Genomic DNA, 25,476 nt, shown 5'->3' on the forward strand with positions numbered 1-25,476 from the left:
AAATCCCGGACTCGGCCCGTATAGTAAAGAAAGTACCCGGGTTGTAAACTCATTTCCCGAACGATTTTTTAAATTATTATTGCACCACTAAAACCCATGAGACTTATAGTTTTTAAAAATGTTTTCATTTTTGATGAGACGCTGAATAAAAGAAGTTTAATCGCCGGCAAACGCAAACCCGCCATTTCCCGTAAACCCCGGACTCGGCCCGTATAGTCAAAAGTATACAAAGAAAGTACCCAGGGAGTAAACTCATTTTCCGAACGATTTTTTAAATTATTTTTTCACCACTACAACGCATGAGACTTGTAGTTTTTAAAAATGTTTTCATTTTTGATAAGACGCTGAATAAAAGAAGTTTAATCGCCCTCAAACGAAAATCCGCGATTTCCCGTAAATCCCGGACTCGGCCCGTATAGTCCAAAGTATGCAAAGAAAGTACCCAGGGAGTAAACTCATTTCCCGAAAGATTTTTTAAATTCTTTTTTTCACCACTAAAACGCATGAGACTTGTAGTTTTCAAAAATGTTTTCATTTTCGATGAGACGCTTAATGAAAGAGGTTTAATCGCCGGCAATCGAAAACCCGCGATTTCCCGTAAATCCCGGGCTTGGCCCGTATAGTCGAATGTATACAAAAAAAGTACCCTGTGAGTAAACACATTTCCAAAACGATTTTTTAAATTATCTTTTCACCACTAAAACGCATGAGACTTGTAGTTTTCAAAAATGTTTTCATTTTTGATGAGACGCTGAATAAAAGAAGTTTAATCGTCGGCAAACGAAAATCCGCGATTTCCCGTAAATCCCGGACTCGGCCCGTATAGTCAAAAGTATACAAAGAAAGTACCCAGGGAGTAAACTCATTTCCCGAACGATTTTTTAAATTATTTTTTCACCACTAAAACGCATGAGACTTGTAGTTTTCAAAAATGTTGTCATTTTTGATGAGACGCTGAATAAGAAAAGTTTAATCGCCGGCAAACGAAAACCCGCCATTTCCCGTAAACCCTGGACTCGACCGTATAGTCAAAAGTATACAAAGAAAGTACCCAGGGAGTAAACTCATTTCCCGAACGATTTTTTATATTATTTTTTTACCACTAAACGCATGAGACTTGTAGTTTTCAAAAATATTTTCATATTTGATGGGACGCTAAATAAAAGAAGTTTAATCGCCGGCAAACGAAATCCCGCGTTTTCCCGTAAATCCGGGGCTTGGCCCGTATAGTCGAATGTATACAAAGAAAGTACCCAGGGAGTAAACTCATTTCCCGAACGATTTTTTAAATTATTTTTTCACCACTAAAACGCATGAGACTTGTAGTTTTCAAAAATGTATTCATTTTTGATGAGACGCTGAATAAAAGAAGTTTAATCGCCGGCAAACGAAAACCCGCGATTTCCCGTAAATCCCGGACTCGGCCCGTATAGTCAAAAGTATACAAAGAAAGTCCCCAGGGAGTAAACTCATTTCCCGAACGATTTTTTAAATTATTAGTTCACCACTAAAACGCATGACACTTGTAGTTTTCAAAAATGTTTTCATTTTTGATGAGACGCGGAATAAAAGAAGTTTAATCGGCGGCAAACGAAAACCCGCCATTTCCCCTAAACCCCGGACTCGGCCCGTATAATCAAAAAAATACAAAGAAAGTACCCAGGGAGTAAACTCATATCCCGAACGATTTTTTAAATTATTTTTTCACCACTAAAACGCATGACACTTGTAGTTTTTAAAAATGTTTTCATTTTTGATGAGACGCTGAATAAAAGAAGTTTAATCGCCGGCAAACGAAAACCCGCCATTTCCCGTAAACCCCGGACTCGGCCCTCATAGTCAAAAGTATACAAAGAAAGTACCCAGGGAGTAAACTCATTTCCCGAACGATTTTTTAAATTATTATTTCACCACTAAAGCCCATGAGACTTGTAGTTTTTAAAAATGTTTTCATTTTTGATGAGACGCTGAATAAAAGAAGTTTAAACGCCGGCAAACGAAAACCCGCGACTTTCCTTAAATCCCGGACTCCGCCCGTATAGTCAATAGTATACAAAGAAAAAACCCAGGGAGTAAACTCATTTCCCGAACGATTTTTTAAAATATTTTTTCACCACTAAAACGCATGAGACTTGTAGTTTTCAAAAATGTTTGCAATTTTGATGAGACGCTGAATAAAAGAAGTTTAATCGCCGGCAAACGAAAACCCGCCATTTCCTGTAAACCCTGGACTCGGCCCGTATAGTCAAAAGTATACAAAGAAAGTACCCAGGGAGTAAACTCATTTCCCGAACGATTTTTTATATTATTTTTTTACCACTAAACGCATGAGACTTGTAGTTTTCAAAAATATTTTCATATTTGATGGGACGCTAAATAAAAGAAGTTTAATCGCCGGCAAACGAAATCCCGCGTTTTCCCGTAAATCCGGGGCTTGGCCCGTATAGTCGAATGTATACAAAGAAAGTACCCAGGGAGTAAACTCATTTCCCGAACGATTTTTTAAATTATTTTTTCACCACTAAAACGCATGAGACTTGTAGTTTTCAAAAATGTATTCATTTTTGATGAGACGCTGAATAAAAGAAGTTTAATCGCCGGCAAACGAAAACCCGCGATTTCCCGTAAATCCCGGACTCGGCCCGTATAGTCAAAAGTATACAAAGAAAGTCCCCAGGGAGTAAACTCATTTCCCGAACGATTTTTTAAATTATTAGTTCACCACTAAAACGCATGACACTTGTAGTTTTCAAAAATGTTTTCATTTTTGATGAGACGCGGAATAAAAGAAGTTTAATCGGCGGCAAACGAAAACCCGCCATTTCCCCTAAACCCCGGACTCGGCCCGTATAATCAAAAAAATACAAAGAAAGTACCCAGGGAGTAAACTCATATCCCGAACGATTTTTTAAATTATTTTTTCACCACTAAAACGCATGACACTTGTAGTTTTTAAAAATGTTTTCATTTTTGATGAGACGCTGAATAAAAGAAGTTTAATCGCCGGCAAACGAAAACCCGCCATTTCCCGTAAACCCCGGACTCGGCCCTCATAGTCAAAAGTATACAAAGAAAGTACCCAGGGAGTAAACTCATTTCCCGAACGATTTTTTAAATTATTATTTCACCACTAAAGCCCATGAGACTTGTAGTTTTTAAAAATGTTTTCATTTTTGATGAGACGCTGAATAAAAGAAGTTTAAACGCCGGCAAACGAAAACCCGCGACTTTCCTTAAATCCCGGACTCCGCCCGTATAGTCAATAGTATACAAAGAAAAAACCCAGGGAGTAAACTCATTTCCCGAACGATTTTTTAAAATATTTTTTCACCACTAAAACGCATGAGACTTGTAGTTTTCAAAAATGTTTGCAATTTTGATGAGACGCTGAATAAAAGAAGTTTAATCGCCGGCAAACGAAAACCCGCCATTTCCTGTAAACCCTGGACTCGGCCCGTATAATCAAAAGTATACAAAGAAAGTACCCAGGGAGTAAACTCATTTCCCGAACGATTTTTTAAATTATTTTTTCACCACTAAAACGCATGACACTTGTAGTTTTCAAAAATGTTTTCATTTTTGATGAGACGTGGAATAAAAGAAGTTTAATCGGCGGCAAACGAAAACCCGCCATTTCCCGTAAACCCCGGACTCGGCCCGTATAATCAAAAAAATACAAAGAAAGTACCCAGGGAGTAAACTCATATCCCGAACGATTTTTTAAATTATTTTTTCACCACTAAAACGCATGACACTTGTAGTTTTCAAAAATGTTTTCATCTTTGATGAGACGCTGAATAAAAGAAGTTTAATCGCCGGCAAACGAAAACCCGCCATTTCCCGTAAACCCCGGACTCGGCCCTCATAGTCAAAAGTATACAAAGAAAGTACCCAGGGAGTAAACTCATTTCTCGAACGATTTTATAAATTATTTTTTCACCGCTAAAACGCATGAGACTTGTAGTTTTCAAAAATGTTTTCATTTTTGATGAGACGCTGAGTAAAAGAAGTTTAATCGCCGGCAAACGAAAACCTGCGATTTCCCGTAAATCCCGGACTCGGCCCGTATAGTCAAAAGTATACAAAGAAAGTACCCGGGGTGTAAACTCATTTCCCGAACGATTTTTTAAATTATTATTTCACCACTAAATCCCATGAGACTTGTAGTTTTCAAAAATGTTTTCATTTTTGATGACACGCTTAATAAAAGAGGTTTAATCCCCGGCAAACGAAAACCCGCAATTTCCCGTAAATCGCGGGCTTGCCCCGTATAGTCGAATGTATACAAAGAATGTACCCTGTAAGTAAACTCATTTCCAGAACGATTCTTTAAATTATTTTTTCACCACTAAAACGCATAAGACTTGTAGTTTTCAAAAATGTTTTCATTTCTGATGAGACGCTGAATAAAAGAAGTTTAATCGCCGGCAAACGAAAACCCGACATTTCCCGTAAATCCCGGGCTTGGCCCGTATAGTCAAAAGCATACAAAGATAGTACCCAGGGAGTAAACTCATTTTCCGAACGATTTTTTAATTTATTTTTTCACCACTAAAACGCATGAGACTTGTAGTTTTCAAAAATGTTTTCATTTTTGATGAGACGCTGAATAAAAGAAGTTTAATCGCCGGCAAACGAAAACCTGCGATTTTCCGTAAATCCCGGATTCGGCCCGTATAGTCAAAAGTATACAAAGAAAGTACCCAGGGAGTAAACTAATTTTCCAAACGATTTTGTAAATTATTATTTCACCACTAAAGCCCATGAGACTTGTAGTTTTTAAAAATGTTTTCATTTTTGATGAGACGCTGAATAAAAGAAGTTTAATCGCCGGCAAACGAAAACCTGCGATTTCCCGTAAATCCCGGACTCGGCCCGTATAGTCAAAAGTATACAAAGAAAGTACCCAGGGAGTAAACTCATTTCCCGAACGATTTTTTAAATTATTTTTTCACCACTGAAACGCATGAGACTTGTAGTTTTCAGAAATGTTTTCATTTTTGATGAGACGCTTAATGAAAGTGGTTTAATCGCCGGCAAACGAAAACCCGCGATTTCCCGTAAATCCCGGGCTTGGCCCGTATCGTCAAATGTATACAAAGAAAGTAGCCAGGGAGTAAATTTATTTCCCGAACGATTTTTTAAATTATTTTTTCACCACTAAAACGCATGAGACTTGTAGTTTTTAAAAATGTTTTCATTTTTGATGAGACGCTGAATGAAAGAAGTTTAATCGCCGGCAAACGAAAACCTGCGATTTCCCGTAAATCCCAGACTCGACCCGTATAGTCAAAAGTATACAAAGAAAGTACCTAGGGTTTAAACTCATTTCCCGAACTATTTTTTAAATTATTATTTCACCACTAAAGCCCATGAGACTTGTAGTTTTTAAAAATGTTTCCATTTTTGATGAGACGCTGAATAAAAGAACTTTAATCGCCGGCAAACGAAAACCCGCGACTTCCCGTAAATCCCGGACTCGGCCCGTATAGTCAAAAGTATACAAAGAAAGTACCCAGGGAGTAAACTCATTTCCCGAACGATTTTTTATATTATATTTTCACCACTAAAACGCATGAGACTTGTAGTTTTCAAAAATGTTTTCATTTTTGATGAGACGCTGAATGAAAGAAGTTTAATCGCCGGCAAACGAAAACCTGCGATTTCCCGTAAATCCCGGACTCGGCCCGTATAGTCAAAAGTATACAAAGAAAGTACCCAGGGTGTAAACTCACTTCCCGAACGATTTTTTAAATTATTATTTCACCACTAAAGCCCATGAGACTTGTAGTTTTTAAAAATGTTTTCATTTTTGATGAGACGCTGAATAAAAGAAGTTTAATCGCCGGCAAACGAAAACCCGCCATTTACCGTAAACCCTGGACTCGGCCCGTATAATCAAAAGTATACAAAGAAAGTACCCAGGGAGTAAACTCATTTCCCGAACGATTTTTTAAATTATTTTTTCACCACTAAAACGCATGACACTAGTAGTTTTCAAAAATGTTTTTTTATTTTTGATGAGACGCGGAATAAAATAAGTTTAATCGCCGGCAAACGAAAACCTGCGATTTCCCGTAAATCCCAGACTCGACCCGTATAGTCCAAAGTATACAAAGAAAGTACCTAGGGTGTAAACTCATTTCCCGAACTATTTTATAAATTATTATTTCACCACTAAAGCCCATGAGACTTGTAGTTTTTAAAATTGTTTCCATTTTTGATGAGACGCTGAATAAAAGAACTTTAATCGCCGGCAAACGAAAACCCGCGACTTCCCGTAAATCCCGGACTCGGCCCGTATAGTCAAAAGTATACAAAGAAAGTACCCAGGGAGTAAACTCATTTCCCGAACGATTTTTTATATTATATTTTCACCACTAAAACGCATGAGACTTGTAGTTTTCAAAAATGTTTTCATTTTTGATGAGACGCTGAATGAAAGAAGTTTAATCGCCGGCAAACGAAAACCTGCGATTTCCCGTAAATCCCGGACTCGGCCCGTATAGTCAAAAGTATACAAAGAAAGTACCCAGGGTGTAAACTCACTTCCCGAACGATTTTTTAAATTATTATTTCACCACTAAAGCCCATAAGACTTGTAGTTTTTAAAAATGTTTTCATTTTTGATGAGACGCTGAATAAAAGAAGTTTAATCGCCGGCAAACGAAAACCCGCCATTTCCTGTAAACCCTGGACTCGGCCCGTATAATCAAAAGTATACAAAGAAAGTACCCAGGGAGTAAACTCATTTCCCGAACGATTTTTTAAATTATTTTTTCACCACTAAAACGCATGACACTTGTAGTTTTCAAAAATGTTTTCATTTTTGATGAGACGTGGAATAAAAGAAGTTTAATCGGCGGCAAACGAAAACCCGCCATTTCCCGTAAACCCCGGACTCGGCCCGTATAATCAAAAAAATACAAAGAAAGTACCCAGGGAGTAAACTCATTTCCCGAACGATTTTTTAAATTATTATTTCACCACTAAAGCCCATGAGACTTGTAGTTTTTAAAAATGTTTTCATTTTTGATGAGACGCTGAATAAAAGAAGTTTAAACGCCGGCAAACGAAAACCCGCGACTTTCCTTAAATCCCGGACTCCGCCCGTATAGTCAATAGTATACAAAGAAAAAACCCAGGGAGTAAACACATTTCCCGAACGATTTTTCAAAATATTTTTTCACCACTAAAACGCATGAGACTTGTAGTTTTCAAAAATGTTTGCAATTTTGATGAGACGCTGAATAAAAGAAGTTTAATCGCCGGCAAACGAAAACCTGCGATTTCCCGTAAATCCCGGACTCGGCCCGTATAGTAAAGAAAGTACCCGGGTTGTAAACTCATTTCCCGAACGATTTTTTAAATTATTATTGCACCACTAAAACCCATGAGACTTATAGTTTTTAAAAATGTTTTCATTTTTGATGAGACGCTGAATAAAAGAAGTTTAATCGCCGGCAAACGCAAACCCGCCATTTCCCGTAAACCCCGGACTCGGCCCGTATAGTCAAAAGTATACAAAGAAAGTACCCAGGGAGTAAACTCATTTTCCGAACGATTTTTTAAATTATTTTTTCACCACTACAACGCATGAGACTTGTAGTTTTTAAAAATGTTTTCATTTTTGATAAGACGCTGAATAAAAGAAGTTTAATCGCCCTCAAACGAAAATCCGCGATTTCCCGTAAATCCCGGACTCGGCCCGTATAGTCCAAAGTATGCAAAGAAAGTACCCAGGGAGTAAACTCATTTCCCGAAAGATTTTTTAAATTCTTTTTTCACCACTAAAACGCATGAGACTTGTAGTTTTCAAAAATGTTTTCATTTTCGATGAGACGCTTAATGAAAGAGGTTTAATCGCCGGCAATCGAAAACCCGCGATTTCCCGTAAATCCCGGGCTTGGCCCGTATAGTCGAATGTATACAAAAAAAGTACCCTGTGAGTAAACACATTTCCAAAACGATTTTTTAAATTATCTTTTCACCACTAAAACGCATGAGACTTGTAGTTTTCAAAAATGTTTTCATTTTTGATGAGACGCTGAATAAAAGAAGTTTAATCGTCGGCAAACGAAAATCCGCGATTTCCCGTAAATCCCGGACTCGGCCCGTATAGTCAAAAGTATACAAAGAAAGTACCCAGGGAGTAAACTCATTTCCCGAACGATTTTTTAAATTATTTTTTCACCACTAAAACGCATGAGACTTGTAGTTTTCAAAAATGTTGTCATTTTTGATGAGACGCTGAATAAAAAAAGTTTAATCGCCGGCAAACGAAAACCCGCCATTTCCCGTAAACCCTGGACTCGACCGTATAGTCAAAAGTATACAAAGAAAGTACCCAGGGAGTAAACTCATTTCCCGAACGATTTTTTATATTATTTTTTTACCACTAAACGCATGAGACTTGTAGTTTTCAAAAATATTTTCATATTTGATGGGACGCTAAATAAAAGAAGTTTAATCGCCGGCAAACGAAATCCCGCGTTTTCCCGTAAATCCGGGGCTTGGCCCGTATAGTCGAATGTATACAAAGAAAGTACCCAGGGAGTAAACTCATTTCCCGAACGATTTTTTAAATTATTTTTTCACCACTAAAACGCATGAGACTTGTAGTTTTCAAAAATGTATTCATTTTTGATGAGACGCTGAATAAAAGAAGTTTAATCGCCGGCAAACGAAAACCCGCGATTTCCCGTAAATCCCGGACTCGGCCCGTATAGTCAAAAGTATACAAAGAAAGTCCCCAGGGAGTAAACTCATTTCCCGAACGATTTTTTAAATTATTATTTCACCACTAAAGCCCATGAGACTTGTAGTTTTTAAAAATGTTTTCATTTTTGATGAGACGCTGAATAAAAGAAGTTTAAACGCCGGCAAACGAAAACCCGCGACTTTCCTTAAATCCCGGACTCCGCCCGTATAGTCAATAGTATACAAAGAAAAAACCCAGGGAGTAAACTCATTTCCCGAACGATTTTTCAAAATATTTTTTCACCACTAAAACGCATGAGACTTGTAGTTTTCAAAAATGTTTGCAATTTTGAATAGACGCTGAATAAAAGAAGTTTAATCGCCGGCAAACGAAAACCTGCGATTTCCCGTAAATCCCGGACTCGGCCCGTATAGTAAAGAAAGTACCCGGGTTGTAAACTCATTTCCCAAACGATTTTTTAAATTATTATTGCACCACTAAAACTCATGAGACTTATAGTTTTTAAAAATGTTTTCATTTTTGATGAGACGCTGAATAAAAGAAGTTTAATCGCCGGCAAACGCAAACCCGCCATTTCCCGTAAACCCCGGACTCGGCCCGTATAGTCAAAAGTATACAAAGAAAGTACCCAGGGAGTAAACTCATTTTCCGAACGATTTTTTAAATTATTTTTTCACCACTACAACGCATGAGACTTGTAGTTTTTAAAAATGTTTTCATTTTTGATAAGACGCTGAATAAAAGAAGTTTAATCGCCCTCAAACGAAAATTCGCGATTTCCCGTAAATCCCGGACTCGGCCCGTATAGTCCAAAGTATGCAAAGAAAGTACCCAGGGAGTAAACTCATTTCCCGAAAGATTTTTTAAATTCTTTTTTCACCACTAAAACGCATGAGACTTGTAGTTTTCAAAAATGTTTTCATTTTCGATGAGACGCTTAATGAAAGAGGTTTAATCGCCGGCAATCGAAAACCCGCGATTTCCCGTAAATCCCGGGCTTGGCCCGTATAGTCGAATGTATACAAAAAAAGTACCCTGTGAGTAAACACATTTCCAAAACGATTTTTTAAATTATCTTTTCACCACTAAAACGCATGAGACTTGTAGTTTTCAAAAATGTTTTCATTTTTGATGAGACGCTGAATAAAAGAAGTTTAATCGTCGGCAAACGAAAATCCGCGATTTCCCGTAAATCCCGGACTTGGCCCGTATAGTCAAAAGTATACAAAGAAAGTACCCAGGGAGTAAACTCATTTCCCGAACGATTTTTTAAATTATTTTTTCACCACTAAAACGCATGAGACTTGTAGTTTTTTAAAAATGTTGTCATTTTTGATGAGACGCTGAATAAGAAAAGTTTAATCGCCGGCAAACGAAAACCCGCCATTTCCCGTAAACCCTGGACTCGACCGTATAGTCAAAAGTATACAAAGAAAGTACCCAGGGAGTAAACTCATTTCCCGAACGATTTTTTATATTATTTTTTTACCACTAAACGCATGAGACTTGTAGTTTTCAAAAATATTTTCATATTTGATGGGACGCTAAATAAAAGAAGTTTAATCGCCGGCAAACGAAATCCCGCGTTTTCCCGTAAATCCGGGGCTTGGCCCGTATAGTCGAATGTATACAAAGAAAGTACCCAGGGAGTAAACTCATTTCCCGAACGATTTTTTAAATTATTTTTTCACCACTAAAACGCATGAGACTTGTAGTTTTCAAAAATGTATTCATTTTTGATGAGACGCTGAATAAAAGAAGTTTAATCGCCGGCAAACGAAAACCCGCGATTTCCCGTAAATCCCGGACTCGGCCCGTATAGTCAAAAGTATACAAAGAAAGTCCCCAGGGAGTAAACTCATTTCCCGAACGATTTTTTAAATTATTAGTTCACCACTAAAACGCATGACACTTGTAGTTTTCAAAAATGTTTTCATTTTTGATGAGACGCGGAATAAAAGAAGTTTAATCGGCGGCAAACGAAAACCCGCCATTTCCCCTAAACCCCGGACTCGGCCCGTATAATCAAAAAAATACAAAGAAAGTACCCAGGGAGTAAACTCATATCCCGAACGATTTTTTAAATTATTTTTTCACCACTAAAATGCATGACACTTGTAGTTTTCAAAAATGTTTTCATTTTTGATGAGACGCTAAATAAAAGAAGTTTAATCGCAGGCAAACGAAAACCCGCCATTTCCCGTAAACCCCGGACTCGGCCCTCATAGTCAAAAGTATACAAAGAAAGTACCCAGGGAGTAAACTCATTTCCCGAACGATTTTTTAAATTATTATTTCACCACTAAAGCCCATGAGACTTGTAGTTTTTAAAAATGTTTTCATTTTTGATGAGACGCTGAATAAAAGAAGTTTAAACGCCGGCAAACGAAAACCCGCGACTTTCCTTAAATCCCGGACTCCGCCCGTATAGTCAATAGTATACAAAGAAAAAACCCAGGGAGTAAACTCATTTCCCGAACGATTTTTTAAAATATTTTTTCACCACTAAAACGCATGAGACTTGTAGTTTTCAAAAATGTTTGCAATTTTGATGAGACGCTGAATAAAAGAAGTTTAATCGCCGGCAAACGAAAACCCGCCATTTCCCGTAAACCCCGGACTCGGCCCTCATAGTCAAAAGTATACAAAGAAAGTACCCAGGGAGTAAACTCATTTCCCGAACGATTTTTTAAATTATTATTTCACCACTAAAGCCCATGAGACTTGTAGTTTTTAAAAATGTTTTCATTTTTGATGAGACGCTGAATAAAAGAAGTTTAAACGCCGGCAAACGAAAACCCGCGACTTTCCTTAAATCCCGGACTCCGCCCGTATAGTCAATAGTATACAAAGAAAAAACCCAGGGAGTAAACTCATTTCCCGAACGATTTTTCAAAATATTTTTTCACCACTAAAACGCATGAGACTTGTAGTTTTCAAAAATGTTTGCAATTTTGATGAGACGCTGAATAAAAGAAGTTTAATCGCCGGCAAACGAAAACCTGCGATTTCCCGTAAATCCCGGACTCGGCCCGTATAGTAAAGAAAGTACCCGGGCTGTAAACTCATTTCCCGAACGATTTTTTAAATTATTATTGCACCACTAAAACCCATGAGACTTATAGTTTTTAAAAATGTTTTCATTTTTGATGAGACGCTGAATAAAAGAAGTTTAATCGCCGGCAAACGCAAACCCGCCATTTCCCGTAAACCCCGGACTCGGCCCGTATAGTCAAAAGTATACAAAGAAAGTACCCAGGGAGTAAACTCATTTTCCGAACGATTTTTTAAATTATTTTTTCACCACTACAACGCATGAGACTTGTAGTTTTTAAAAATGTTTTCATTTTTGATAAGACGCTGAATAAAAGAAGTTTAATCGCCCTCAAACGAAAATCCGCGATTTCCCGTAAATCCCGGACTCGGCCCGTATAGTCCAAAGTATGCAAAGAAAGTACCCAGGGAGTAAACTCATTTCCCGAAAGATTTTTTAAATTCTTTTTTCACCACTAAAACGCATGAGACTTGTAGTTTTCAAAAATGTTTTCATTTTCGATGAGACGCTTAATGAAAGAGGTTTAATCGCCGGCAATCGAAAACCCGCGATTTCCCGTAAATCCCGGGCTTGGCCCGTATAGTCAATAGTATACAAAGAAAAAACACAGGGAGTAAACTCATTTCCCGAACGATTTTTTAAAATATTTTTTCACCACTAAAACGCATGAGACTTGTAGTTTTCAAAAATGTTTGCAATTTTGATGAGACGCTGAATAAAAGAAGTTTAATCGCCGGCAAACGAAAACCCGCCATTTCCTGTAAACCCTGGACTCGGCCCGTATAATCAAAAGTATACAAAGAAAGTACCCAGGGAGTAAACTCATTTCCCGAACGATTTTTTAAATTATTTTTTCACCACTAAAACGCATGACACTTGTAGTTTTCAAAAATGTTTTCATTTTTGATGAGACGTGGAATAAAAGAAGTTTAATCGCCGGCAAACGAAAACCCGCCATTTCCCGTAAACCCCGGACTCGGCCCTCATAGTCAAAAGTATACAAAGAAAGTACCCAGGGAGTAAACTCATTTCCCGAACGATTTTTTAAATTATTATTTCACCACTAAAGCCCATGAGACTTGTAGTTTTTAAAAATGTTTTCATTTTTGATGAGACGCTGAATAAAAGAAGTTTAAACGCCGGCAAACGAAAACCCGCGACTTTCCTTAAATCCCGGACTCCGCCCGTATAGTCAATAGTATACAAAGAAAAAACCCAGGGAGTAAACTCATTTCCCGAACGATTTTTCAAAATATTTTTTCACCACTAAAACGCATGAGACTTGTAGTTTTCAAAAATGTTTGCAATTTTGATGAGACGCTGAATAAAAGAAGTTTAATCGCCGGCAAACGAAAACCTGCGATTTCCCGTAAATCCCGGACTCGGCCCGTATAGTAAAGAAAGTACCCGGGTTGTAAACTCATTTCCCGAACGATTTTTTAAATTATTATTGCACCACTAAAACCCATGAGACTTATAGTTTTTAAAAATGTTTTCATTTTTGATGAGACGCTGAATAAAAGAAGTTTAATCGCCGGCAAACGCAAACCCGCCATTTCCCGTAAACCCCGGACTCGGCCCGTATAGTCAAAAGTATACAAAGAAAGTACCCAGGGAGTAAACTCATTTTCCGAACGATTTTTTAAATTATTTTTTCACCACTACAACGCATGAGACTTGTAGTTTTTAAAAATGTTTTCATTTTTGATAAGACGCTGAATAAAAGAAGTTTAATCGCCCTCAAACGAAAATCCGCGATTTCCCGTAAATCCCGGACTCGGCCCGTATAGTCCAAAGTATGCAAAGAAAGTACCCAGGGAGTAAACTCATTTCCCGAAAGATTTTTTAAATTCTTTTTTCACCACTAAAACGCATGAGACTTGTAGTTTTCAAAAATGTTTTCATTTTCGATGAGACGCTTAATGAAAGAGGTTTAATCGCCGGCAATCGAAAACCCGCGATTTCCCGTAAATCCCGGGCTTGGCCCGTATAGTCGAATGTATACAAAAAAAGTACCCTGTGAGTAAACACATTTTCAAAACGATTTTTTAAATTATCTTTTCACCACTAAAACGCATGAGACTTGTAGTTTTCAAAAATGTTTTCATTTTTGATGAGACGCTGAATAAAAAAAGTTTAATCGCCGGCAAACGAAAACCCGCCATTTCCCGTAAACCCTGGACTCGACCGTATAGTCAAAAGTATACAAAGAAAGTACCCAGGGAGTAAACTCATTTCCCGAACGATTTTTTATATTATTTTTTTACCACTAAACGCATGAGACTTGTAGTTTTCAAAAATATTTTCATATTTGATGGGACGCTAAATAAAAGAAGTTTAATCGCCGGCAAACGAAATCCCGCGTTTTCCCGTAAATCCGGGGCTTGGCCCGTATAGTCGAATGTATACAAAGAAAGTACCCAGGGAGTAAACTCATTTCCCCAACGATTTTTTAAATTATTTTTTCACCACTAAAACGCATGAGACTTGTAGTTTTCAAAAATGTATTCATTTTTGATGAGACGCTGAATAAAAGAAGTTTAATCGCCGGCAAACGAAAACCCGCGATTTCCCGTAAATCCCGGACTCGGCCCGTATAGTCAAAAGTATACAAAGAAAGTCCCCAGGGAGTAAACTCATTTCCCGAACGATTTTTTAAATTATTAGTTCACCACTAAAACGCATGACACTTGTAGTTTTCAAAAATGTTTTCATTTTTGATGAGACGCGGAATAAAAGAAGTTTAATCGGCGGCAAACGAAAACCCGCCATTTCCCCTAAACCCCGGACTCGGCCCGTATAATCAAAAAAATACAAAGAAAGTACCCAGGGAGTAAACTCATATCCCGAACGATTTTTTAAATTATTTTTTCACCACTAAAACGCATGACACTTGTAGTTTTCAAAAATGTTTTCATTTTTGATGAGACGCTGAATAAAAGAAGTTTAATCGCCGGCAAACGAAAACCCGCCATTTCCCGTAAACCCCGGACTCGGCCCTCATAGTCAAAAGTATACAAAGAAAGTACCCAGGGAGTAAACTCATTTCCCGAACGATTTTTTAAATTATTATTTCACCACTAAAGCCCATGAGACTTGTAGTTTTTAAAAATGTTTTCATTTTTGATGAGACGCTGAATAAAAGAAGTTTAAACGCCGGCAAACGAAAACCCGCGACTTTCCTTAAATCCCGGACTCCGCCCGTATAGTCAATAGTATACAAAGAAAAAACCCAGGGAGTAAACTCATTTCCCGAACGATTTTTTAAAATATTTTTTCACCACTAAAACGCATGAGACTTGTAGTTTTCAAAAATGTTTGCAATTTTGATGAGACGCTGAATAAAAGAAGTTTAATCGCCGGCAAACGAAAACCTGCGATTTCCCGTAAATCCCGGACTCCGCCCGTATAGTAAAGAAAGTACCCGGGATGTAAACTCATTTCCCGAACGATTTTTTAAATTATTATTGCACCACTAAAACCCATGAGACTTATAGTTTTTAAAAATGTTTTCATTTTTGATGAGACGCTGAATAAAAAAAGTTTAATCGCCGGCAAACGAAAACCCGCCATTTCCCGTAAACCCTGGACTCGACCGTATAGTCAAAAGTATACAAAGAAAGTACCCAGGGAGTAAACTCATTTCCCGAACGATTTTTTATATTATTTTTTTACCACTAAACGCATGAGACTTGTAGTTTTCAAAAATATTTTCATATTTGATGGGACGCTAAATAAAAGAAGTTTAATCGCCGGCAAACGAAATCCCGCGTTTTCCCGTAAATCCGGGGCTTGGCCCGTATAGTCGAATGTATACAAAGAAAGTACCCAGGGAGTAAACTCATTTCCCCAACGATTTTTTAAATTATTTTTTCACCACTAAAACGCATGAGACTTGTAGTTTTCAAAAATGTATTCATTTTTGATGAGACGCTGAATAAAAGAAGTTTAATCGCCGGCAAACGAAAACCCGCGATTTCCCGTAAATCCCGGACTCGGCCCGTATAGTCAAAAGTATACAAAGAAAGTCCCCAGGGAGTAAACTCATTTCCCGAACGATTTTTTAAATTATTAGTTCACCACTAAAACGCATGACACTTGTAGTTTTCAAAAATGTTTTCATTTTTGATGAGACGCGGAATAAAAGAAGTTTAATCGGCGGCAAACGAAAACCCGCCATTTCCCCTAAACCCCGGACTCGGCCCGTATAATCAAAAAAATACAAAGAAAGTACCCAGGGAGTAAACTCATATCCCGAACGATTTTTTAAATTATTTTTTCACCACTAAAACGCATGACACTTGTAGTTTTCAAAAATGTTTTCATTTTTGATGAGACGCTGAATAAAAGAAGTTTAATCGCCGGCAAACGAAAACCCGCCATTTCCCGTAAACCCCGGACTCGGCCCTCATAGTCAAAAGTATACAAAGAAAGTACCCAGGGAGTAAACTCATTTCCCGAACGATTTTTTAAATTATTATTTCACCACTAAAGCCCATGAGACTTGTAGTTTTTAAAAATGTTTTCATTTTTGATGAGACGCTGAATAAAAGAAGTTTAAACGCCGGCAAACGAAAACCCGCGACTTTCCTTAAATCCCGGACTCCGCCCGTATAGTCAATAGTATACAAAGAAAAAACCCAGGGAGTAAACTCATTTCCCGAACGATTTTTTAAAATATTTTTTCACCACTAAAACGCATGAGACTTGTAGTTTTCAAAAATGTTTGCAATTTTGATGAGACACTGAATAAAAAAAGTTTAATCGCCGGCAAACGAAAACCTGCGATTTCCCGTAAATCCCGGACTCCGCCCGTATAGTAAAGAAAGTACCCGGGATGTAAACTCATTTCCCGAACGATTTTTTAAATTATTATTGCACCACTAAAACCCATGAGACTTATAGTTTTTAAAAATGTTTTCATTTTTGATGAGACGCTGAATAAAAGAAGTTTAATCGCCGGCAAACGCAAACCCGCCATTTCCCGTAAACCCCGGACTCGGCCCGTATAGTCAAAAGTATACAAAGAAAGTACCCAGGGAGTAAACTCATTTTCCGAACGATTTTTTAAATTATTTTTTCACCACTACAACGCATGAGACTTGTAGTTTTTAAAAATGTTTTCATTTTTGATAAGACGCTGAATAAAAGAAGTTTAATCGCCCTCAAACGAAAATCCGCGATTTCCCGTAAATCCCGGACTCGGCCCGTATAGTCCAAAGTATGCAAAGAAGGTACCCAGGGAGTAAACTCATTTCCCGAAAGATTTTTTAAATTCTTTTTTCACCACTAAAACGCATGAGACTTGTAGTTTTCAAAAATGTTTTCATTTTCGATGAGACGCTTAATGAAAGAGGTTTAATCGCTGGCAATCGAAAACCCGCGATTTCCCGTAAATCCCGGGCTTGGCCCGTATAGTCGAATGTATACAAAAAAAGTACCCTGTGAGTAAACGCATTTCCAAAACGATTTTTTAAATTATCTTTTCACCACTAAAACGCATGAGACTTGTAGTTTTCAAAAATGTTTTCATTTTTGATGAGACGCTGAATAAAAAAAGTTTAATCGTCGGCAAACGAAAATCCGCGATTTCCCGTAAATCCCGGACTCGGCCCGTATAGTCAAAAGTATACAAAGAAAGTACCCAGGGAGTAAACTCATTTCCCGAACGATTTTTTAAATTATTTTTTCACCACTAAAACGCATGAGACTTGTAGTTTTCAAAAATGTTTTCATTTTTGATGAGACGCTGAATAAAAGAAGTTTAATCGCCGGCAAACGAAAACCCGCCATTTCCCGTAAACCCTGGACTCGACCGTATAGTCAAAAGTATACAAAGAAAGTACCCAGGGAGTAAACTCATTTCCCGAACGATTTTTTATATTATTTTTTTACCACTAAACGCATGAGACTTGTAGTTTTCAAAAATGTTTTCATATTTGATGGGACGCTGAATAAAAGAAGTTTAATCGCCGGCAAACGAAATCCCGCGTTTTCCCGTAAATCCGGGGCTTGGCCCGTATAGTCGAATGTATACAAAGAAAGTACCCAGGGAGTAAACTCATTTCCCGAACGATTTTTTAAATTATTTTTTCACCACTAAAACGCATGAGACTTGTAGTTTTCAAAAATGTATTCATTTTTGATGAGACGCTGAATAAAAGAAGTTTAATCGCCGGCAAACGAAAACCCGCGATTTCCCGTAAATCCCGGACTCGGCCCGTATAGTCAAAAGTATACAAAGAAAGTCCCCAGGGAGTAAACTCATTTCCCGAACGATTTTTTAAATTATTAGTTCACCACTAAAGCCCATGAGACTTGTAGTTTTTAAAAATGTTTTCATTTTTGATGAGACGCTGAATAAAAGAAGTTTAAACGCCGGCAAACGAAAACCCGCGACTTTCCGTAAATCCCGGACTCCGCCCGTATAGTCAATAGTATACAAAGAAAAAACCCAGGGAGTAAACTCATTTCCCGAACGATTTTTTAAAATATTTTTTCACCACTAAAACGAATGAGACTTGTAGTTTTCAAAAATGTTTTCAATTTTGATGAGACGCTGAATAAAAGAAGTTTAATCGCCGGCAAACGAAAACCTGCGATTTCCCGTAAATCCCGGACTCGGCCCGTATAGTAAAGAAAGTACCCGGGATGTAAACTCATTTCCCGAACGATTTTTTAAATTATTATTGCACCACTAAAACCCATGAGACTTATAGTTTTTAAAAATGTTTTCATTTTTGATGAGACGCTGAATAAAAGAAGTTTAATCGCCGGCAAACGCAAACCCGCCATTTCCCGTAAACCCCGGACTCGGCCCGTATAGTCAAAAGTATACAAAGAAAGTACCCAGGGAGTAAACTCATTTTCCGAACGATTTTTTAAATTATTTTTTCACCACTACAACGCATGAGACTTGTAGTTTTCAAAAATGTTTTCATTTTTGATAAGACGCTGAATAAAAGAATTTTAATCGCCGGCAAACGAAATCCCGCGTTTTCCCGTAAATCCGGGGCTTGGCCCGTATAGTCGAATGTATACAAAGAAAGTACCCAGGGAGTAAACTCATTTCCCGAACGATTTTTTAAATTATTTTTTCACCACTAAAACGCATGAGACTTGTAGTTTTCAAAAATGTATTCATTTTTGATGAGACGCTGAATAAAAGAAGTTTAATCGCCGGCAAACGAAAACCCGCGATTTCCCGTAAATCCCGGACTCGGCCCGTATAGTCAAAAGTATACAAAGAAAGCCCCCAGGGAGTAAACTCATTTCCTGAACGATTTTTTAAATTATTAGTTCACCACTAAAACGCATGACACTTGTAGTTTTCAAAAATGTTTTCATTTTTGATGAGACGCGGAATAAAAGAAGTTTAATCGGCGGCAAACGAAAACCCGCCATTTCCCGTAAACCCCGGACTCGGCCCGTGTAATCAAAAGTATACAAAGAAAAAACCCAGGGAGTAAACTCATTTCCCGAACGATTTTTTAAAATATTTTTTCACCACTAAAACGCATGAGACTTGTAGTTTTCAAAAATGTTTTCAATTTTGATGAGACGCTGAATAAAAGAAGTTTAATCGCCGGCAAACGAAAACCTGCGATTTCCCGTAAATCCCGGACTCGGCCCGTATAGTAAAGAAAGTACCCGGGATGTAAACTCATTTCCCGAACGATTTTTTAAATTATTATTGCACCACTAAAACCCATGAGACTTATAGTTTTTAAAAATGTTTTCATTTTTGATGAGACGCTGAATAAAAGAAGTTTAATCGCCGGCAAACGCAAACCCGCCATTTCCCGTAAACCCCGGACTCGGCCAGTATAGTCAAAAGTATACAAAGAAAGTACCCAGGGAGTAAACTCATTTTCCGAACGATTTTTTAAATTATTTTTTCACCACTACAACGCATGAGACTTGTAGTTTTCAAAAATGTTTTCATTTTTGATAAGACGCTGAATAAAAGAAGTTTAATCGCCGGCAAACGAAATCCCGCGTTTTCCCGTAAATCCGGGGCTTGGCCCGTATAGTCGAATGTATACAAAGAAAGTACCCAGGGAGTAAACTCATTTCCCGAACGATTTTTTAAATTATTTTTTCACCACTAAAACGCATGGGACTTGTAGTTTTCAAAAATGTATTCATTTTTGATGAGACGCTGAATAAAAGAAGTTTAATCGCCGGCAAACGAAAACCCGCGATTTCCCGTAAATCCCGGACTCGGCCCGTATCGTCAAAAGTATACAAAGAAAGTCCCCAGGGAGTAAACTCATTTCCCGAACGATTTTTTAAATTATTAGTTCACCACTAAAACGCATGACACTTGTAGTTTTCAAAAATGTTTTCATTTTTGATGAGACGCGGAATAAAAGAAGTTTAATCGGCGGCAAACGAAAACCCGCCATTTCCCGTAACCCCCGGACTCGGCCCGTATAATCAAAAAAATACAAAGAAAGTACCCAGGGAGTAAACTCATATCCCGAACGATTTTTTAAATTATTTTTTCACCACTAAAACGCATGACACTTGTAGTTTTCAAAAATGTTTTCATTTTTGATGAGACGCTGAATAAAAGAAGTTTAATCGCCGGCAAACGAAAACCCGCCATTTCCCGTAAACCCCGGACTCGGCCCTCATAGTCAAAAGTATACAAAGAAAGTACCCAGGGAGTAAACTCATTTCCCGAACGATTTTTTAAATTATTATTTCACCACTAAAGCCCATGAGACTTGTAGTTTTTAAAAATGTTTTCATTTTTGATGAGACGCTGAATAAAAGAAGTTTAAACGCCGGGAAACGAAAACCCGCGACTTTCCTTAAATCCCGGACTCCGCCCGTATAGTCAATAGTATACAAAGAAAAAACCCAGGGAGTAAACTCATTTCCCGAACGATTTTTTAAAATATTTTTTCACCACTAAAACGCATGAGACTTGTAGTTTTCAAAAATGTTTGCAATTTTGATGAGACGCTGAATAAAAGAAGTTTAATCGCCGGCAAACGAAAACCTGCGATTTCCCGTAAATCCCGGACTCGGCCCGTATAGTAAAGAAAGTACCCGGGATGTGAACTCATTTCCCGAACGATTTTTTAAATTATTATTGCACCACTAAAACCCATGAGACTTATAGTTTTTAAAAATGTTTTCATTTTTGATGAGACGCTGAATAAAAGAAGTTTAATCGCCGGCAAACGCAAACCAGCCATTTCCCGTAAACCCCGGACTCGGCCCGTATAGTCAAAAGTATACAAAGAAAGTACCCAGGGAGTAAACTCATTTTCCGAACGATTTTTTAAATTATTTTTTCACCACTACAACGCATGAGACTTGTAGTTTTTAAAAATATTTTCATTTTTGATAAGACGCTGAATAAAAGAAGTTTAATCGCCCTCAAACGAAAATCCGCGATTTCCCGTAAATCCCGGACTCGGCCCGTATAGTCCAAAGTATGCAAAGAAGGTACCCAGGGAGTAAACTCATTTCCCGAAAGATTTTTTAAATTCTTTTTTCACCACTAAAACGCATGAGACTTGTAGTTTTCAAAAATGTTTTCATTTTCGATGAGACGCTTAATGAAAGAGGTTTAATCGCCGGCAATCGAAAACCCGCGATTTCCCGTAAATCCCGGGCTTGGCCCGTATAGTCGAATGTATACAAAAAAAGTACCCTGTGAGTAAACGCATTTCCAAAACGATTTTTTAAATTATCTTTTCACCACTAAAACGCATGAGACTTGTAGTTTTCAAAAATGTTTTCATTTTTGATGAGACGCTGAATAAAAGAAGTTTAATCGTCGGCAAACGAGAATCCGCGATTTCCCGTAAATCCCGGACTCGGCCCGTATAGTCAAAAGTATACAGAGAAAGTACCCAGGGAGTAAACTCATTTCCCGAACGATTTTTTAAATTATTTTTTCACCACTAAAACGCATGAGACTTGTAGTTTTCAAAAATGTTTTCATTTTTGATGAGACGCTGAATAAAAGAAGTTTAATCGCCGGCAAACGAAAACCCGCCATTTCCCGTAAACCCTGGACTCGACCGTATAGTCAAAAGTATACAAAGAAAGTACCCAGGGAGTAAACTCATTTCCCGAACGATTTTTTATATTATTTTTTTACCACTAAACGCATGAGACTTGTAGTTTTCAAAAATATTTTCATATTTGATGAGACGCTGAATAAAAGACGTTTAATCGCCGGCAAACAAAAACCTGCGATTTCCCGTAAATCCCGGACTCGGCCCGTATAGTCAGAAGTGTACAAAGAAAGTACCCGGGGTGTAAACTCATTTCCCGAACGATTTTTTAAATCATTATTTCACCACTAAATCCCATGAGACTTGTAGTTTTTAAAAATGTTTACATTTTTGATGAGACGCTGAATAAAAGAAGTTTAATTGCCGGCAAACGAAAACCCGCAACTTCCCGTAAATCCCGGACTCGGCCCGTATAGTCAAAAGTATACAAAGAAAGTACCCAGGGAGTAAACTCATTTCCCGAACGATTTTTTAAATTATTAGTTCACCACTAAAGCCCATGAGACTTGTAGTTTTTAAAAATGTTTTCATTTTTGATGAGACGCTGAATAAAAGAAGTTTAAACGCCGGCAAACGAAAACCCGCGACTTTCCGTAAATCCCGGACTCCGCCCGTATAGTCAATAGTATACAAAGAAAAAACCCAGGGAGTAAACTCATTTCCCGAACGATTTTTTAAAATATTTTTTCACCACTAAAACGCATGAGACTTGTAGTTTTCAAAAATGTTTTCAATTTTGATGAGACGCTGAATAAAAGAAGTTTAATCGCCGGCAAACGAAAACCTGCGATTTCCCGTAAATCCCGGACTCGGCCCGTATAGTAAAGAAAGTACCCGGGATGTAAACTCATTTCCCGAACGATTTTTTAAATTATTATTGCACCACTAAAACCCATGAGACTTATAGTTTTTAAAAATGTTTTCATTTTTGATGAGACGCTGAAAAAAAGAAGTTTAATCGCCGGCAAACGCAAACCCGCCATTTCCCGTAAACCCCGGACTCGGCCCGTATAGTCAAAAGTATACAAAGAAAGTACCCAGGGAGTAAACTCATTTTCCGAACGATTTTTTAAATTATTTTTTCACCACTACAACGCATGAGACTTGTAGTTTTCAAAAATGTTTTCATTTTTGATAAGACGCTGAATAAAAGAAGTTTAATCGCCCTCAAACGAAAATCCGCGATTTCCCGTAAATCCCGGACTCGGCCCGTATAGTCCAAAGTATACAAAGAAAGTACCCAGGGAGTAAACTCATTTCCCGAAAGATTTTTTAAATTCTTTTTTCACCACTAAAACGCATGAGACTTGTAGTTTTCAAAAATGTTTTCATTTTGATGAGACGCTTAATGAAAGAGGTTTAATCGCCGGCAATCGAAAACCCGCGATTTCCCGTAAATCCCGGGCTTGGCCCGTATAGTCGAATGTATACAAAGAAAGTACCCTGTGAGTAAACGCATTTCCAAAACGATTTTTTAAATTATCTTTTCACCACTAAAACGCATGAGACTTGTAGTTTTCAAAAATGTTTTCATTTTTGATGAGACGCTGAATAAAAGAAGTTTAATCGTCGGCAAACGAAAATCCGCGATTTCCCGTAAATCCCGGACGCAGCCCGTATAGTCAAAAGTATACAAAGAAAGTACCCAGGGAGTAAACTCATTTCCCGAACGATTTTTTAAATTATTTTTTCACCACTAAAACGCATGAGACTTGTAGTTTTCAAAAATGTTTTCATTTTTGATGAGACGCTGAATAAAAGAAGTTTAATCGCCGGCAAACGAAAATCCGCGATTTCCCGTAAACCCTGGACTCGACCGTATAGTCAAAAGTATACAAAGAAAGTACCCAGGGAGTAAACTCATTTCCCGAACGATTTTTTATATTATTTTTTTACCACTAAACGCATGAGACTTGCAGTTTTCAAAAATATTTTCATATTTGATGGGACGCTGAATAAATAAAGTTTAATCGCCGGCAAACGAAATCCCGCGTTTTCCCGTAAATCCGGGGCTTGGCCCGTATAGTCGAATGTATACAAAGAAAGTACCCAGGGAGTAAACTCATTTCTCGAACGATTTTTTAAATTATTATTTCACCACTAAAACGCATAAGACTTGTAGTTTTTAAAAATGTTTTCATTTTTGATGAAACGCTGATTAAAAGAAGTTTAATCGTCGGCAAACGAAAACCCGCGATTTCCCGTAAATCCCGGCTTGGCCCGTATAGTCAAAAGTATACAAAGAAAGTACCCAGGTAGTAAACTCATTTTCCGAACGATTTTTTAAATTATTTTTTCACCACTAAAACGCATGAGACTTGTAGTTTGCAAAAATGTTTTCATTTTTGATGAGACGCTGAATAAAAGCAGTTTAATCGCCGGCAAACGAAAACCTGCGATTTCCCGTAAATCCCGGACTCGGCCCGTATAGTCAAAACTATACAAAGAAAGTACCCAGGGAGTAAACTCATTTCCAGAACGATTTTTTAAATTATTTTTTCACCACTAAAACGCATAGGACTTGCAGTTTTTAAAAATGTTTTCATTTTTGATGAGACGCTGAATAAAAGACGTTTAATCGCCGGCAAACAAAAACCTGCGATTTCCCGTAAATCCCGGACTCGGCCCGTATAGTCAGAAGTGTACAAAGAAAGTACCCGGGGTGTAAACTCATTTCCCGAACGATTTTTTAAATCATTATTTCACCACTAAATCCCATGAGACTTGTAGTTTTTAAAAATGTTTACATTTTTGATGAGACGCTGAATAAAAGAAGTTTAATTGCCGGCAAACGAAAACCCGCAACTTCCCGTAAATCCCGGACTCGGCCCGTATAGTCAAAAGTATACAAAGAAAGTACCCAGGGAGTAAACTCATTTCCCGAACGATTTTTTAAATTATTAGTTCACCACTAAAGCCCATGAGACTTGTAGTTTTTAAAAATGTTTTCATTTTTGATGAGACGCTGAATAAAAGAAGTTTAAACGCCGGCAAACGAAAACCCGCGACTTTCCGTAAATCCCGGACTCCGCCCGTATAGTCAATAGTATACAAAGAAAAAACCCAGGGAGTAAACTCATTTCCCGAACGATTTTTTAAAATATTTTTTCACCACTAAAACGCATGAGACTTGTAGTTTTCAAAAATGTTTTCAATTTTGATGAGACGCTGAATAAAAGAAGTTTAATCGCCGGCAAACGAAAACCTGCGATTTCCCGTAAATCCCGGACTCGGCCCGTATAGTAAAGAAAGTACCCGGGATGTAAACTCATTTCCCGAACGATTTTTTAAATTATTATTGCACCACTAAAACCCATGAGACTTATAGTTTTTAAAAATGTTTTCATTTTTGATGAGACGCTGAAAAAAAGAAGTTTAATCGCCGGCAAACGCAAACCCGCCATTTCCCGTAAACCCCGGACTCGGCCCGTATAGTCAAAAGTATACAAAGAAAGTACCCAGGGAGTAAACTCATTTTCCGAACGATTTTTTAAATTATTTTTTCACCACTACAACGCATGAGACTTGTAGTTTTCAAAAATGTTTTCATTTTTGATAAGACGCTGAATAAAAGAAGTTTAATCGCCCTCAAACGAAAATCCGCGATTTCCCGTAAATCCCGGACTCGGCCCGTATAGTCCAAAGTATACAAAGAAAGT

The sequence above is a fragment of the Hydractinia symbiolongicarpus genome, chromosome 2 (assembly GCF_029227915.1).
Source record: "Hydractinia symbiolongicarpus strain clone_291-10 chromosome 2, HSymV2.1, whole genome shotgun sequence".
Classification (NCBI taxonomy): Eukaryota; Metazoa; Cnidaria; class Hydrozoa; order Anthoathecata; family Hydractiniidae; genus Hydractinia; species Hydractinia symbiolongicarpus.